General features: G+C 37.4%; 1 pseudogene; it reads left to right on the forward strand.

Moving 5' to 3' along the window:
- Positions 1-10,842: 10,842 nt before the first annotated feature.
- Positions 10,843-11,137, forward strand: LOC102849792 (annotated as a pseudogene).
- The last annotated feature ends 4,375 nt before the right edge of the window (positions 11,138-15,512 follow it).

The following is a 15,512-nucleotide window of genomic DNA, read 5'->3' on the forward strand; positions in this document are numbered from 1 at the left end:
TTTTTTTTTTTTAATCCACCCTTTCCCTACTCCACCACCAACCCCTCCTACTTTTGCTTACAACATTCAACAACTCTCTCCCATTGACCAACCCCTGATGTGATGTCCTAAGTCTCAAGTAATCAGGATTCCTCTGATTCTGACCATATCATGCTGCTGTCAGTCTCTTATGATGCGGTCAGTATGACTTCAATTTAAAGTTCTTAAGTACAACTCTCTTATTTTTTTTTCTTAATATTCGAGGGATAGAAAAGTATGAGATTCAGATTCTGTTTAAAAGCAGCTGACAGATTAAATGGATATACCAAACACCCCTACATAAAGTGATCAGGTAAAAACCCCACATGCATTATAAGATGCAGGTGATTGTGGGGTGCTCTCAGTTTTCTGAGTATAGACTCAATGGGCTGGGGAATTTCTTGGTCACTGTTGTATTCTATCCAACCTTCTATAATCTGGTAATGTTTGTCATGATTTTCTCTTTAAACATGAACAATGAATTTGACATTATTTCTTATTCATTTATCTCCATCATTATTATTCTCACTTTACCTATCTCCATACTGATTTTTAACAAAGATAGGAAATGGACCTAAAATCAGGATAAGAAATTCAGGAGTAGAGTCCAGAATCCAGGCAAACCTCTGTAGATTGCTGTTGTTGTTATGTGCCATTGAGTCACCTGCAACTCATAGCGACCCTGCATGCATACAATAGCTCTGAAACATGCCCTGTCTTGAGCCAGTCTGTCTCTAACACACTTATCCCATTATCTCAGTTACTGTGTCAAACTGTCTCACCTCTTCTCTTGCACTGTCCCTCCACCCCTCTAAGCATGATGCCCTTCTCCAAGGAATAGGCAGTCCTAGCAACATGTCCAAAACATGTGAGATGGAGCGTCATGATCCTTGTTTCTAAGGAGTCTTCCACCAATACTGATGCTATTCCCCCACAAAGAGTCCAGCCTCCAGAATAATCTGTTTTGTGTATGGATTTAAAAAGTATGGAGAAAGGATACACCCTTGATATACTCCTTCTTGATTTTGAACCAGGCTGTGTTTCCTTGCTCTGTTTTGATAAATGCTTCCTAGCCCAAGTATAGGTTTCACACAAGCACAATTAAGTGCTCTGGGATTCCCATTTTTCTCAAGATTTTCCACAATTTGTTGTGACCCACACAGCCAAATTCCTTTGCATAGTCAATGAAACACAGATAGCCATGCCTCTGGTATTCTCTGCTTTTTGCCAAGATCCATCTGACACTGGCTATGATGTCCCTAGTACCATGCCTCTTCTAAACCCAATTTGTACTTCTGGTAGTTCTCTACTGATGTACAGTTCCAGTCACTTTTGGATAATCTTCAGTAGGATTTTGCTTGCATGTAATATTAATCATATTGTTTGATAATTTCCACATTCTGCGGGATCATCTCTTTTTGGAATGGGAATAAATATGGATCTCTTCCAATCAGTTGGCCAGGTAGTTGTCCTCTAGATTTCTAGGCACAGCCTGGTGAGGTCATCCAAGGCTGCATGTGTTTGCTGAAATAAGTCAATTGATATTCCATCAATTGTTTTTAATAATTCCTTCAGAGCAGCTTGGACTTCTTCCTCATCACCATTGCCTCTTCAGTTACCAATAATCACGCCTCAGGTGAACCTCACTGGCTATGATATTGCCACTGCACAATGCTACCGTTGCCCCGTCATCATAAGTTGTTTCATAAAATTCTATGTCTGCCAGTTCTTCCTTGGGGGGGGGAAGTACATAGGGTAATGAGTCAGTAGATTAGTCAGTTAATGGGTTTTATGGGAAATGGATATCAAGTTGGGATTTTCATTTTTCCAAAAAGAAAAAAAAAACCCAACTACCCAGCCAAATTGTGAAATCTTCTCCCTAGTCGTAGATGATTTCACCATGAACAAATTAGGCCTCAAATCATCAACTTCATAATAATTCACCAAAGAAGGACTCAAATATGTTCAATTTTCTAAACCTATGAAAAATAATACCTGGTATACCACAAGTGCTCACTAAATGCTTGTTGAGTTAATTAAATTAATTGAGTGAATGGATGAATAAAGTGCTTCTATTTAAGTGTCAAAATGGATTAAAGGTTAACATCAAGACAAAGATTCTCACCACTGGGCCAATTGGAAGCACCATGATGGATGGAGAAGAGATTGAGGTTGTTAACAATTACAACTTGCTTCACTCAACAATCAACACTCTTGGCACCAGCAGTCAGGAAATCAAAAGATTAATTACACTGGGAAGATCTGCTTTCAGGACTTCTCCAGAGTACTGAGAAGCAACAATATCAGTCTAGCGAATAAGGTGCTCCTGATCCAGGCCGTGGTCTTCACAATTACTTGCTATAGATCAGAGAGCTAGACAATAAAAAAATATGACAGAAAAGAGTTGCCTTTGAGTTGTGGTGCTGGAAAAGAGTATTGAACATACAATGGACAACCAAGAAAACAAAATAAGTCTGTCTTGGAGAAGGTGACACCAGTACCAATGATATTGGTAGGAGAAGGGACTTCTCACAAAAAAAAACAATGAAAAGAGATGTGAAAAACCTTTGAAATTGGTATATATGCCCCTAAGATTGGTGAGTCACTATAAAATTACCTAACTAACCATCAATATCCCCTTGAATTCCCATAGAGGTATCTCTAATTAGTGTTCTTTCAGAGAGAACTACCCTACTTTATATTTTACCTAAAAACAGTATTCTTGCCTTAGTATACCTTACTTCCAAAAAGAGCTATAATATTTCTTGATTCTAATGAGGTAGTTGCTCTTTGCAGACTTTGTACTAAAAAATTCCAAATTATACACATTATGTGACTATGATTGCTTATTAACTATGTAGGCTATAATTTAATTATATTTTACAGAAGATATTTGCATTTTATAAGAGAATTTGGTATTTAGCTGCTAAGTCACTAGAAGAAAAGAAATTATTTTGATTTGGAGAGTTTTAAAATATTTACATTTCAACTAAAATAAAGGAAAGGAAACATCCCCCTTACAGAGTATTAAAGTAATCTTTACCATTCAGAAATAATACTCCATCAAGAAAATTGCATTTGTGCTATTTGAAAGTAGAGACAATGATATCTATTAAATATAAAGCATAGAACTGAAAGTTTATTGAAAAACCTTGACATTCGTCATACTTTATTTTTGAAAGACTCTTGCCCCTAGAAATTTTGATGGGTTCTTTATATAGTAGTATTGTTTCCCTTCATTTTGAGTGTCACAAGACAGAAGGGTCTAGAATTACCATGTTATGAATGTGATTGAATTGGTTTAGAAAATATTTCAGAATAGGTTGTTATGAGCAGAGGTTTGGAACTCTATTTAACAATCAGTATTGCTTTAAATAACTTTTTTTATGTTTTCCTCACGTCTACCAAAAAAAATCTATAGAGAAAATTTCATTCTTGTAAGACAGAGAACTTCCCTATAGGGTTTCCAGTCTTAATGGAAGCTGACTGCCAAACCTTTGTCTCAGAGCACTGGGTGAGTGGGGAATGCTGACTCTGTTTAACAGCCTAGTGTTTAACTGCTAGGCCATCAGACCCTTGTTTCATATGCGGTACTAATTGGTCATATTGAACACAAGGCAATGTTATATTTAGAAATGCAAAAAACAAGTGGTTGATGAGTGTCTCTTGTCCTGTTGTCACATTCTTCATATAGTAAAGCTTCTCAGGATTACTTACTCATCATACAGAATGAATAGCTATGTAGAAAGGGCCTGGTATACAAATTTCATGATTTTTAAACCATGCAGCATTTCCTTGTTCTGTTCAAAAGACTTCTTTTGTCTATCTACAAATTCTGTGTGGGCACAATTAAGCGTTCTGGGATTCCCATTCTTTTCAATATTATTTATAATTTATTATGATCCACACAGCTGAAAGCCTTGCACAGTCAATAAACACAAGCAAACATCTTTCTGGTGTTCTTTGCTTTCAGCCAAGATTCATCTGGTATTAACAATGTTATTCCTCATTCCATGGCTTTTTTGGAACTCAGCTTGAATTTCTGGCAGTTTCTTGTATATGTACTTCTCCATCCACGTTAAAATTTATCTTCATCAAAATAATGTGCCTTCATAATACTTCTTAGAAGAAAAGATGATGAGACTTCATCTCACATATTTTGTTATCAGGAGGAGCCAAGACCTCTGAGAAGAACACCATGCTTATTAAAGTAAGAAGGCCAAAAAATATTTGATAATGACATATCTGATAAGAGACTCATATCTAAAATTTGTGGAATACTCCACCACCTCAACAAGAAAAAGATAAACAAGTCAATTGCAAAATGGGTACAGGATATAAATAGACAGTTCACCAAAGAAGACATTCAGATGGCAAACAAAGACAAGAAGAAATGTTCAAAATTTCTAGCTCTCAGAGAGATGCAAATAAAAACAACTATGAGGTGTTGTCTCATTCCAGTTTACTGCTACTGAGAGTGAAAATGGTGCAAACACTAAGGAAGTTTGTATGGTGCTTTTTCAGAAAGTTGGAAATAGATATACCATTTGACCCAGCAATTCCACTACTAGGTATGTACCCTAAAGAAACCAATGCTGCCACCCAAAACAGATACATGCATACCCATGTTTATTGCTGTGTTATTCACAATGAGAGATGGAAGCCACCCAAGTGTCCATCAACAAATGATTGGATAGAAAAACTATGGTATATTCACACAATGGAATACTATGCATCACTGAAAAACAAGCAACTAATAAAATATTAGACAAGGTGGGTTGTACCAACTACGATCACCAATATATAAGAATTTTATCTCACCATATATTCTTCAACATTTATTACTTTCTGCCCTGTTAAACTTTGCCACTGCTTCTGGGCAAGATGGTATCTCATTATAGTTTTGATTTGCATCTCTCTTATTGCCAGTGATTTTGTGCATTTCTTCATGTGTCTGTTTGGCATCTGAATGTCCTCCTCTGGAAAAGTCTTTCCATGTCTCTTGCCCATTTTGTAATTGTGTTATCAGTCTTATTCTTCTGGAGGCCTAGGAGTATTCTGTAAACTTTTGTTATGAGACCCTTGTCTGAGATGGTATTGCAAAATGTTTGTTCCCAATCAGTAGGTTTTCTTTTCACCCTGCTGGAAAAAGTTTTTGATGAGCACAGAGATTCAATTTTTAGAAGGTCACATTTGTCAATTTTATCCTCTTCATATTGTGCATTTCTGGCTGTGTTTGGCAGTCTCTTTATACTATAGAGTAGGGCTTCTAACCTTGATCCCAGTTTGTCTCTTATGAACTTGATGGTTTTGGGCTTTCCTTCCAGGTCTCTGATCCACGTTGAGTTGATTTTTGTGGATGGTGTGAGATGTGGATCCTGTTTCAGCTTTTTGCAGGTAGCAGTCCAGTTTTGCCAGCTCCGTTTGTTGAAGATTGTCATTTCTCCATTGGATAGGTTTTACTTCCTTGTCAAATATCACTTGACTGTAGATAGATGGGTCCATTCTGGGTTCTCAATTCTGTTCCATTGGTCTATGTGCTTGCCACTATACCAGTATCATGTATTTCTATTATTACTGCTGTGTAGTAGGTTTTGAGGTCAGGAAGTGCTATGCCTCCCACCTAATTTTTGGTTTTCAGAAGTTCTCTGCTTATTTGGGGTCTCTTTTCTCTCCAAATAAACTTGACAATTTCCATTTTGATCTCCTTGAAAAATGGATTTGGTATCTGGATTGGGATTGCATTGAACATGTAGTTGCTTTTAGTTGGATTTTCATTTTAACAATATTGAGCCTTTCTATCCATGAACAGGGAAAATGATCCTATTTATTTAGGTCTTTTATTGAGTCTTTAAAAAATGTTCTGCAGTTTTCTTTATATATATCTTTTGTTTTTCTAGTTAGGTTCACTCCCAATATCTCAATGTGGTTGGTTGTTGTAAAAGGTATTGCTCTTTTGGTTTCCTTCTCTGAGTTCTCTTTGTTATTTTAGAAGAATTCCATTGATTTTTGGATATTGATCTTGTATCCTGACACACTACTAAACTGGTCTACTAGGTCTAACAGTTCTTTTGTTGATTCTTTATGATTTTCTATGTACACTATCATATCAACTGCATATAGTGACAGTTTAAACATCCCTTTGCCGATCGGGACACCTTTTATTTCCTTCCCTTGTCATATTTCCCTAGCAAGCACTTCCAATACTGTGGACATCCCTGTCTGGTCCTTTTCTGCAAAGAAAATTATTTTAGTCTTTCTCCATTGTGAATGATATTGGCTCTTGGTTTTGCATATATACTTTTCACTATGTTGAGGAATCCCCCTCTATTCCAATTTTGCTTAGTGTCTTTATCAGGAAAGGTTGTTAGATTTTTTAAATGCCTTTTCTGCATCAATTGCTAAGATCATATGGTTCTTGTTATTTACTTTCTTAATATAGTGAATTTCATTGATTGTTTTTCTTATGTTGAACCATCCTTGCGTACCTGTTATGAATCCCACTTAGTCATGGTGAATTCTTTCTGTGATGTGCTTTTGGATTATATTGGCTAGGATTTTGTTAAGGATTTTTGTATCTATGTTCATGAGAGATACTGATCTATAGTTTTCTTTCTTGGTAATATTTTTGTTTGGTTTTGGAATTAGGGTTATGTTTGCTCCATAAAATGTCTCTGGGAGTGTTCCTTTTTTATATCTTTTGAAATAATTTAAGTAGGATTGGTGATAAATCTTCTCAAAATATTTGGTAGAATCCAGCTGTGAAGAATCTAGTCCAGGGCTTTTTATGAGGGTAGTCTTTATTTTAAAAATATTTTATTTTATACTGGTTTACTAAAAAAATTTGTCTACATTGTTTTTCACACTGGATCTCTCCCAGTGGGGGAGTCATTTTATGACCTGCTCAATTTCTTCTTATGTGTTCTAAATCTGACCATGTCAATCTGGGTAGGACTTGAGTTTCAAGGAATTTGTCCATTTCCTCTAAGTTTTCAAATTTATCAGAATATAATTTTTCCATAGTAATCTGATATTATGATTTCCTCTGGTTCTGTTATGATGTCACCACTGTCATTCCTTAATCAAGTTATTTGTGTCTTTTCTATTTTCTCTTTTGTTAAGTTTGCCAATGGTTTGTCAATTTTCTTGACCCTTTCAAAAAATGAGCTTCTGGTCTTATGGTTTCAGTTGCTTTTCTGTCTTCTCTCTCATTGGTTTCAGCTCTTGTTCTTATCATTTTCTTTCTTCTATAGGCTGGTGGGTTAGATTGTTGTTAATTTTCTATTTGATGAAGGTGTTGAGTTAGATTGTTAGTTTTGTGTCTTTCTTAATTTTTTGTGTGTTTGCCTATTGCTATAACTGCCCCCTGAAGACTACATTTGCAGCATCCCAGAAGTTTTGTTATGTTGTATTTTCATTATCAATCATTTTGAGGAACTTTTATGTTTCTTTATTTGTTCTATAACAAATATGTTGTAGCAGGTTGTTATTTAGCTTCCATATTGGTGGCTTTATAAGCTTTATCCTCTTGTGGTTAATTTTTAGTTTTATGGCATTGTGGTCTGAAAAAGATATTTGGTATTATTTCAGTGTTTTTCAATGTGTAAAGGTTTGCTTTGTGCCCTAATATGTGATCAATTCTGGAGAATGTATTATGTATACTTGAGAAGAAAGTGAATTGAGGTTTAGTTGGGTACAGTGCTTGGAGTGTATCCATAAGGCTGAATTGGCTGACTGTGTAGTTTAGGTCTTCTACATCTTTGTTAAGTTTCTTTTAAGTTGATTTATCCTTTGGTGAGCATGATATGTTAAAGTCTCCTACCACTATTGTGGTGCTATTTCTTTCTTCAATTCTGTCAAGAGTTGTTTTATGTATTTAGCAGGTCTATCATTTGGTGAATAGATGTAGACCAATGTTATGTCTTCTTGATCTACTCTGCCTTTAATCATTATATAGTGCCCTTCTTTATCTTTTATGGTGTTTTCATTCTGAAGTCTATTTTATCAGAGATTAGTATTGCCACTCTTGCTTTTTGTGGATGCCATTTGCTTGGTGTGTTTTTTCCCCAGCTTTTGATATTAAGTCCATCTTTCTTTTTGTTTATTAGATGTGTCTCTTGTAGAAAACATATTTATGGGCTTTGTTTTTTTTTTTATCCACTCTGCTACTCTTTTCCTGTTGATTGGTGCATTTAGTCCATTCACATTAAGTGTGATTATTGATGGCCAGGTTTTATTGTTGCCATTTTGCTGTGGTGGTTTGTTGTTTTGTTTTGTTTTTGTTACTATGGTCCATCCACTTTCCTTTGGTGTCTCTATGTGAAGGATTTCCCTTAAAAGCTCTTTGTTTTGTAGATTTGGTCTTATTTCACAAAATCCTTGAACTCTTTCTTTTCTGTAAAGGCTGTGATTTCTCTTTCATATTTCATAGAGAGCTTTGCTGGGGACAGGATCCTCAATTGTTTTCTTTAAACTTTTTTATATGCCATTCCACTTTCTTCTTGCTCATATGGTTTCTGCTGAAAAATTAGAATTTAATCTAATTGCTTTTTCTTTGTAGATGACTCTTGGTTTTTCTCATGCTCCTTTCAGTCTTTCTAGCCTTATCTTTTATTTTGAAGAATTTGACTGTGATATGCCTCAATGTTTTCATTTTTAAGTCTAGTCTATATGATGTTCACTGAGCTTCCTAAGTGCGGATTTTCTTGTTCTTCATAAAACCTGGGACTCTTCCACAACTTTTTCAGTGATTTCCCTATCCCACTTACATGTTGTTGTTGTTAAGTGCCGTCGGGTCCCAGACGACTCATAGCAACCCTATGAAGGAGAGTCCTCAAAGCTTAGGTGTCTCTTATCCTCTCTCCAGGTTCATAGGGTTTCCGGAGGCAAGCTATTATGGAAGTGGATGCCACTCCTCCTTCCAAGCTTGTTTTAATTGGGGAGCTCCACCCCACTCTCTGTCTGCATTGGGTAACCAGCTATTAACACATTTGACACATCAGTGTCACAGTGTTCAGCCTCACAGTAACTACAAGTTACTGCTGTACAGCAATTTGGCAATTTGTACACCAGAGCTATACGACCTAGAGGAATGTCTGAACAAAAACAATGAAAGACAGGCCCGAGGGCCACACGGATTCAAATCATACATATGTTCTTCCTTTTGATGTCATCCACATGATTCTAATGTTTTCTTCATTTTCTTTTCTTTATGTCTGATCTCTGATTTTTCTTCTGGTATGTTTCCATTGAGGTTCTTGTCTTCTAGCTCACTGACTCTCTGCTCCATCTCTTCTGTTCTAATCCTTTGTCTTTCAAGCATGTTGGACATTTGTGCCATTTCAGTCTTAATATTCTGGATTGCATTTTCATGCCTTTGTTATTTTAAGTACTGTGTTGTCAATACCCTCTCTATCTTTTGATGATTTTTTAAGTTCTTTTACCTCTTTATCTATAGTTCCAATTCTTTCTTCCATTTTTTGCAGTTCCTCCTCATCAATATATTTCTTCTGGCTCCGAGTCTCTGGAGCATTTGCTTTCTTAGTGGTTTCCATTGTTTCTTTTATCATTTTCACCTTCTTCTGTAGCTGTTTAAGTCTTCATCAATATATTTTTTTTTCTGGTTCTCTACCTCTAGGTTATCCCTTTTATTTGTGGCTTCCATTGTTTCTTCCATCGTTTGTACTTTCATTCATAGTTGTTTGAATGTCTCCAATCATCTGCCTTCTTGACTCTGGGATATGAGGTCTGTAATATTCACTGCTTTCTTTAGAAAAGGCTCAATTTGTTTTTTCACACAGTTGAAGCACCCTTCTCCTTTCTGGATGCTATGTGAAATTTTTCTTGATAAGTTTTAGGTCATTTCTATTATGTCTGCAAAAGATGTTGTTAATTCTTGTCTTTAAAATGTGACTAATTAGTTGGCAAGTTAAAATGTTCAGTCTATGGAGAGAGCTACTCACTCTACTGTAAGTCCTTTTCTGGGAAAATTTGCCTTTCTTAAAGTCCTTGAGGTTCTCTCTTTTCTGCACGGCAGCCTTGTAGGAATCTCATCTTATTGTAGTCCCCTGACAGCAACTCTACAGGCCTCCCTCAAGTATGAAGTGGCTGAGTGGTGTGAGACGAGGTGCTCTACTCAAGCAGTTTCTCATGCATCTTTTCTCCTTAAGCTTAATGCTTTTCTTTGCCTTTGGAGTGGCAAGAGATTAGAAATCAGAGCTGCCAGCTCAAGCAGCTTGTGTGCAGAGGGTTTCAAGTCAGCTGTCTCTCCCATAGAGAGCTACAAAAATTCTTTCCTCTTTTTATAGTTCTGTATACTAAAGACTCTTGTCCTGTTCGACCCCTGGGATGGCCCTGCAGCTGTGGAGGCAAGGATCCTCTCTTAAAGGGACCTATAACCCCAAGGCTGCCTCAGTCCCATCTCCCCACATGCAATTAAGAGTGCTCACTCTTGGCACAGAGTCTCACATTACTCCTAATTTCCTCCCTATTGATTTACAGAATTGAAAATCCAATGGAGGCCAGCTTTGAGTCAGTTATGACTCAACAGCAATTACTTGAATTGACTCTTATTGTGGAATTGTCTATTTCCTTTTCCAGATAGGCTAAATTTTATTTATATATTTTGGTCTATCTCACTGTTACATACTCTTATTCAAGTGACCCTTTAATTATTATATTAAAGGGGTTCTGATCCAGTGGGTATAAAAGGAAATCTAGGACTTTAACACTTCCCAGTAATATATAAAGTACAATATATGCCTTTGTTATTTCTGCGGAGGTTAAAAAAGTATAAAAAATTTTAGGGGGATTGTGGCAAGTAACATGGCGAAAAAGAAGCGGGGGAATCTGGGTGTAGCTCTAGAGATCGATGGGCTAGAAGAAAAGCTGTCCCAGTGTTGAAGGGACTTGGAGGTCGTCAACGATAAGCTTGATGGGGCAGAGCTAAGCCGAGAGGCCAGGCGGTCTCTGGAAAAGGAGCAGAACAGCTTGATGAGCAAAGTCTCCAACTAATGAGAAGGAGCTCAAGTTGCTTCGGCAAGAGAACCGGAAAAACATGCTTCTGTCCCTGGCCATCTTCATCCTCCTGAGCCTGGTCTATGTCTACTGGACCTCATGAGCCTAGGACTGCCCACAGCCAGTGCTGCTACAGCTGCTCTCGGGCTCTGGCTCCGTCAGGACCAATGAGGCCCTTAAGCCTCAAGGGGATCAAGGGGCAGGGAGCACTTCCCCACCCAGATGCTCGCATGGCTTCCTGGCTGCCCAGCCCCTTACTCCCGGGGCCTGCCATGGGGCCTGCTTCTCCAGGAGGACACTGTGCTGGCTTCTCCCTGAGCCCACGGGAGAGGCAATAAAGAGGCCGGACTCTCCTGTCAAAAAAAAAAAAAAAATTTAAGTGTGATTCTGACTTATAATTATTGTTGTTGTTATGTGTTGTCGAATTACTTGTAACTCATAGCAACCCTATGTACAACAGCTTTGAAGTCTCCACTGTCCTGAGCCAGTCACTGACTCCAACACACCCACCCTGATTTCCCCACTTACTGTATCAATCCATCTCATCTGGTATCTTCCTTTCCTGTGCTGTCCCTCCACTCTTCCAAGTATGACGTCCTTCTCCAAGGACCAGTCTCTCTTGGCCATGTGCCCAAAATATCTGAAACAGAGATTTAAAGTCCTAGCCTCCAAGGAGAAACTTGGTATCACCCTCTCCAACACAGACCTATTTGTTTTCTTGGTGGTCCATGGTATGTTCAAGACTCTTCTACAGCACCACAATTCAAAGCCATCATTTCTTCTTTTGTCATCCTTAATCACTATCCAGCTCTCTGATGCATAGCAAGTAATTGTGAAGATCATGGCCTGGATCAGGCACACCTTTGTCCCTCTTTGCTTCTCAGTACTCTGGAAATGTCCCTGACAGCAGATTTATCTAACACAATTAGTCTTTTGATATCCTGACTGCTGGTACCAAGAGTGCTAATTGTGGAGCTGAGCAAGCTGAAATTGTTAACAAACTCAATCTCTTCTCCGTCTACCATAGTGCTGTCAATTGGTCCAGTGGTGAGAATCTTTGTCTTCTTGACGTTGAACTTCAATCCATGTTGGAAACTATAGCACTTGACCTTCTGCAGTGAGCGCTTTAGGTCCTCCTCAGTTTCAGCATGCAATATTGTATCATCTACATAATGTAGACTGCTGATGAATCTTCCTTCACTCCTAATACCACATTCCTCCTTTTAAAGCCCAGCCTTCCTAATGGTCTATTCGGCATATAGATTGAAAAGATATGGAGACAAGACACATTCCTGACACACTCTTTCCTTTCCTGATTTTGAACCATGCAGACTTATAACTACAGTCTAAAATATCCTACAGATCAATTTTTAAAAAAAATAATTAACATTTTTTACTCCAAAATCCATAGTTTTCCTTTTATTGAATTTGTTACTGTTACAGAATTCTTGCATTGCCAAAACCATGCCTGAGAATTCAAAGAAAGAAATACCCATCATACAGTATTATAAAACTTGATTTATGTGCTTTTTGATAATTTCACAATCTTTAAAAAATTTTATCAAGAGTTGGGATTTCAAATCTGCTGCAAGTTTTCAATTCCTAGTACACTACACCATTAAATAACACTTCCACACATTCATCTCAGTTCATTCCTTAGTTACATAAACCCTAGGAAGATTTTGCTGGAAGAGATGCATTCTTTCCAAGGAAAATTTGTGGCTCAGTGACCAAGAGATTACCAGTCAAGGTTTCTGGTTCCCAAACAAAGTATTCCATTTAACCAAAAATCCCTTGTTTCTCTCAATCAACCTCTCCTTGGCTCAGCTACTCTCCTCAACACCTCAGAAAGAAGGTAGCCTGTCTGCTACCTCAAGTAATGGCAACATTATTGCCCAGAAATAGTTGGCAGGTCCTTTCAGGAGATTCTATATTTCTCCTTAGTGTCCAATTCCTGCATTGACACTTTTTATCTAGACTGAACTATTAAAAATCGCTCCCCTATCAGGATAGCTGTACTCACCCACTTACTTCACTCTTGCCAGTAGCAAGTCTGCAACTCCTTCATTTGGCAAAGGGATTTATCATAGAGAAACTCAGACTTTCCCCTTCAAAGTGGTACCATACCACTATGAAATCTTTCTATTGAGCCAAAAAGGCAAAACCCTGGGTAGCTTCCTCAAGTCCCCCCCCCTTTTTCCCCCCTTTTCTTTTTCTAAAATTATTATTAATTTTAATAGACATTTACAGAGGTTTCGGATTTCCATTCATTCATTGCCGCACTTTTCTCCCTGCCCACCCCTCCCCATCAAGTCCCTTTTAAGGGCTTAAAAAATGAAATAGTTTATGGTTTTTTTTAATAGTGATAAAAAATCATTCATAATGATCTTATAGAACAGAATAAAAACCCCTGTAAGTTTCCCAAGACTAATATTCATGGAAGTTTACTGACATATCTTTCTCCGATAGTGCAACTATTGTTGTGTACCGTTGAGTCGGAACTAACCGATACCTGACCCACTGGTGGGTTTCCAGAGGCAGTTAATGACACTGGAGTAGATTGCGCATCCTTCTCCCATGGAGCAGTTGGTCACCTTTCACCATGTGTCTTCATGATTGCAGTGCAGCTTCTTGCCACTAGGCCACCACAGCTCCCCATAGTGTAACTGTTGTTGTTAAGTGCTGTGGAGTCATAGACGACTCATAGTGCCCCTATGAACAAAACCCCTGAACACTTGTATAACTTTCATCGTTTCTCCAAGTCCATAGAGTTTCCAGAGACAAGCTATTTTGGAAGTGGATGCCACTCCTGCTTCCAAATAATGCAACTAGTATGTTTGAATCGTCAATCTTTGAGTTACAATCCAAGTGTTTAATTGCTATACCACCAGGACTCCAATGCGACTATCGCTACCCAATTGGAAAGTCACTACCTTTTCAATAACTAATTCCCATCATGCACAAAGTATATGAGACAAAGTTTCACTTACCTTGTCTCTAAGGAGCACCTTGGTTGTACTTCTTTCAAAACAGACATGTTTATCCTTTTGGCAGTCCATGAAACATATAGTACTGTGAATTTGTTAATAAGCTTTTTGTTATTGTGTTTTAGATTAAATTTTACACAGTAAGTTTTATTTCCATTCAATAATTCATATACAAATTATTCTATGGCATTGATTACAATCGCTAAAAACTATCCACATTCTCACCTTTTCAACCTATCTATCATTTCCATCCATCCAATTCCTCTGCCCTTCCTCACCTCCTTATCTTTGCTTTTGTGTAAATATCTGATTGAGTTCTTCTAAAATAAATTTTATAGAATCACACTTGAGTGTTTTTCTAATTTTCCAAAAATCTCTGCTCTTCAGACCAGGTGAAAGCAACACCTGGAAATGTAACTAAGTTATTAATATGAAAAAAAAATTACAACTTTAATCACTGAAGACAGAAACAAAAAGAAGTGGTCTTCTTTAATCTCTCCTTTTTTTAAACTCCAAGGCCAATAAAATTTGTTAATGCTTTTCTAGATTGTTTAGGTGGAATAGACTCAAGGTTGTATTTTGCTGCTTGTGGATGTGTTCTAATCCTCAGCTTCAGTTTGAACTTGCACATGTTCATAGTCTTCCACAGTCAGCACCTGGTCTGTTTCTGACTCCTGATAGTGAGTTTCTCCAGTGATTTTTTCCACAGATGTACTTAAACTGATTCATCTGCAGACTGTCAGGTGAAGTCCATGTGTAAAGGCACCATTTGTGTTTCTTAAAAAAAGTATTTGCTATGAATATATCATTGAATGCACAAAATTCAGTCATTTGTTCTCCCATCTCATTTCTGTCTCTATATCCTTACTGTCTGACTACTTGTCTGTCCTCATTATTTCCAACTTTTTCATTCCAGAAAAAAAGGAACTCCAATAATTATTAATGCATCTGGATTAAATGTTTAATAATTTTCTGACTGTAAAAGTTGGTAGAAATCCTCAATTTCTTCCTCTTTGTCTTTAGTTGTTGGTGCATATATTTGCATAATAGTCATGTGAACAGGTCTTCCTTGTAAGTATATGGATAATACTAGCATTCACAACATTGTCCTTTAGGATAGACCTTGAAATTGTCCTTTTCTTTACAAATGCCACACATTGTTCCTCAGTTTTTCATTCCCAGCATAGTAGATTATATGATTGTCTGATGGATAGCTGACTGGCTGATTGACTGGATAAGATTCATGTTTGTTCTCATTTCCAAGAAAGGTGATCTAACAGAATGTTAAAATTATCAAATAGTATCATTAGTATCTTTTGTACATAGATATTAATGATACTATGGATTGAGGCTCAATGTCAAGAAGACAAAGATTCTCACCACTGGACCAATGGGCAGCATCAGGATGGATAGTGAAGAGATTGAGATTGTACACAGCTTTAGTTTGCTTGGCTCCACAGTCAACAGTCTTGGCACCAGCAGCCAGGAAAT

The sequence above is a fragment of the Elephantulus edwardii genome, unplaced genomic scaffold (genome assembly GCF_000299155.1).
Source record: "Elephantulus edwardii isolate Elephantulus edwardi_28Jun2011 unplaced genomic scaffold, EleEdw1.0 scaffold00001, whole genome shotgun sequence".
Classification (NCBI taxonomy): Eukaryota; Metazoa; Chordata; class Mammalia; order Macroscelidea; family Macroscelididae; genus Elephantulus; species Elephantulus edwardii.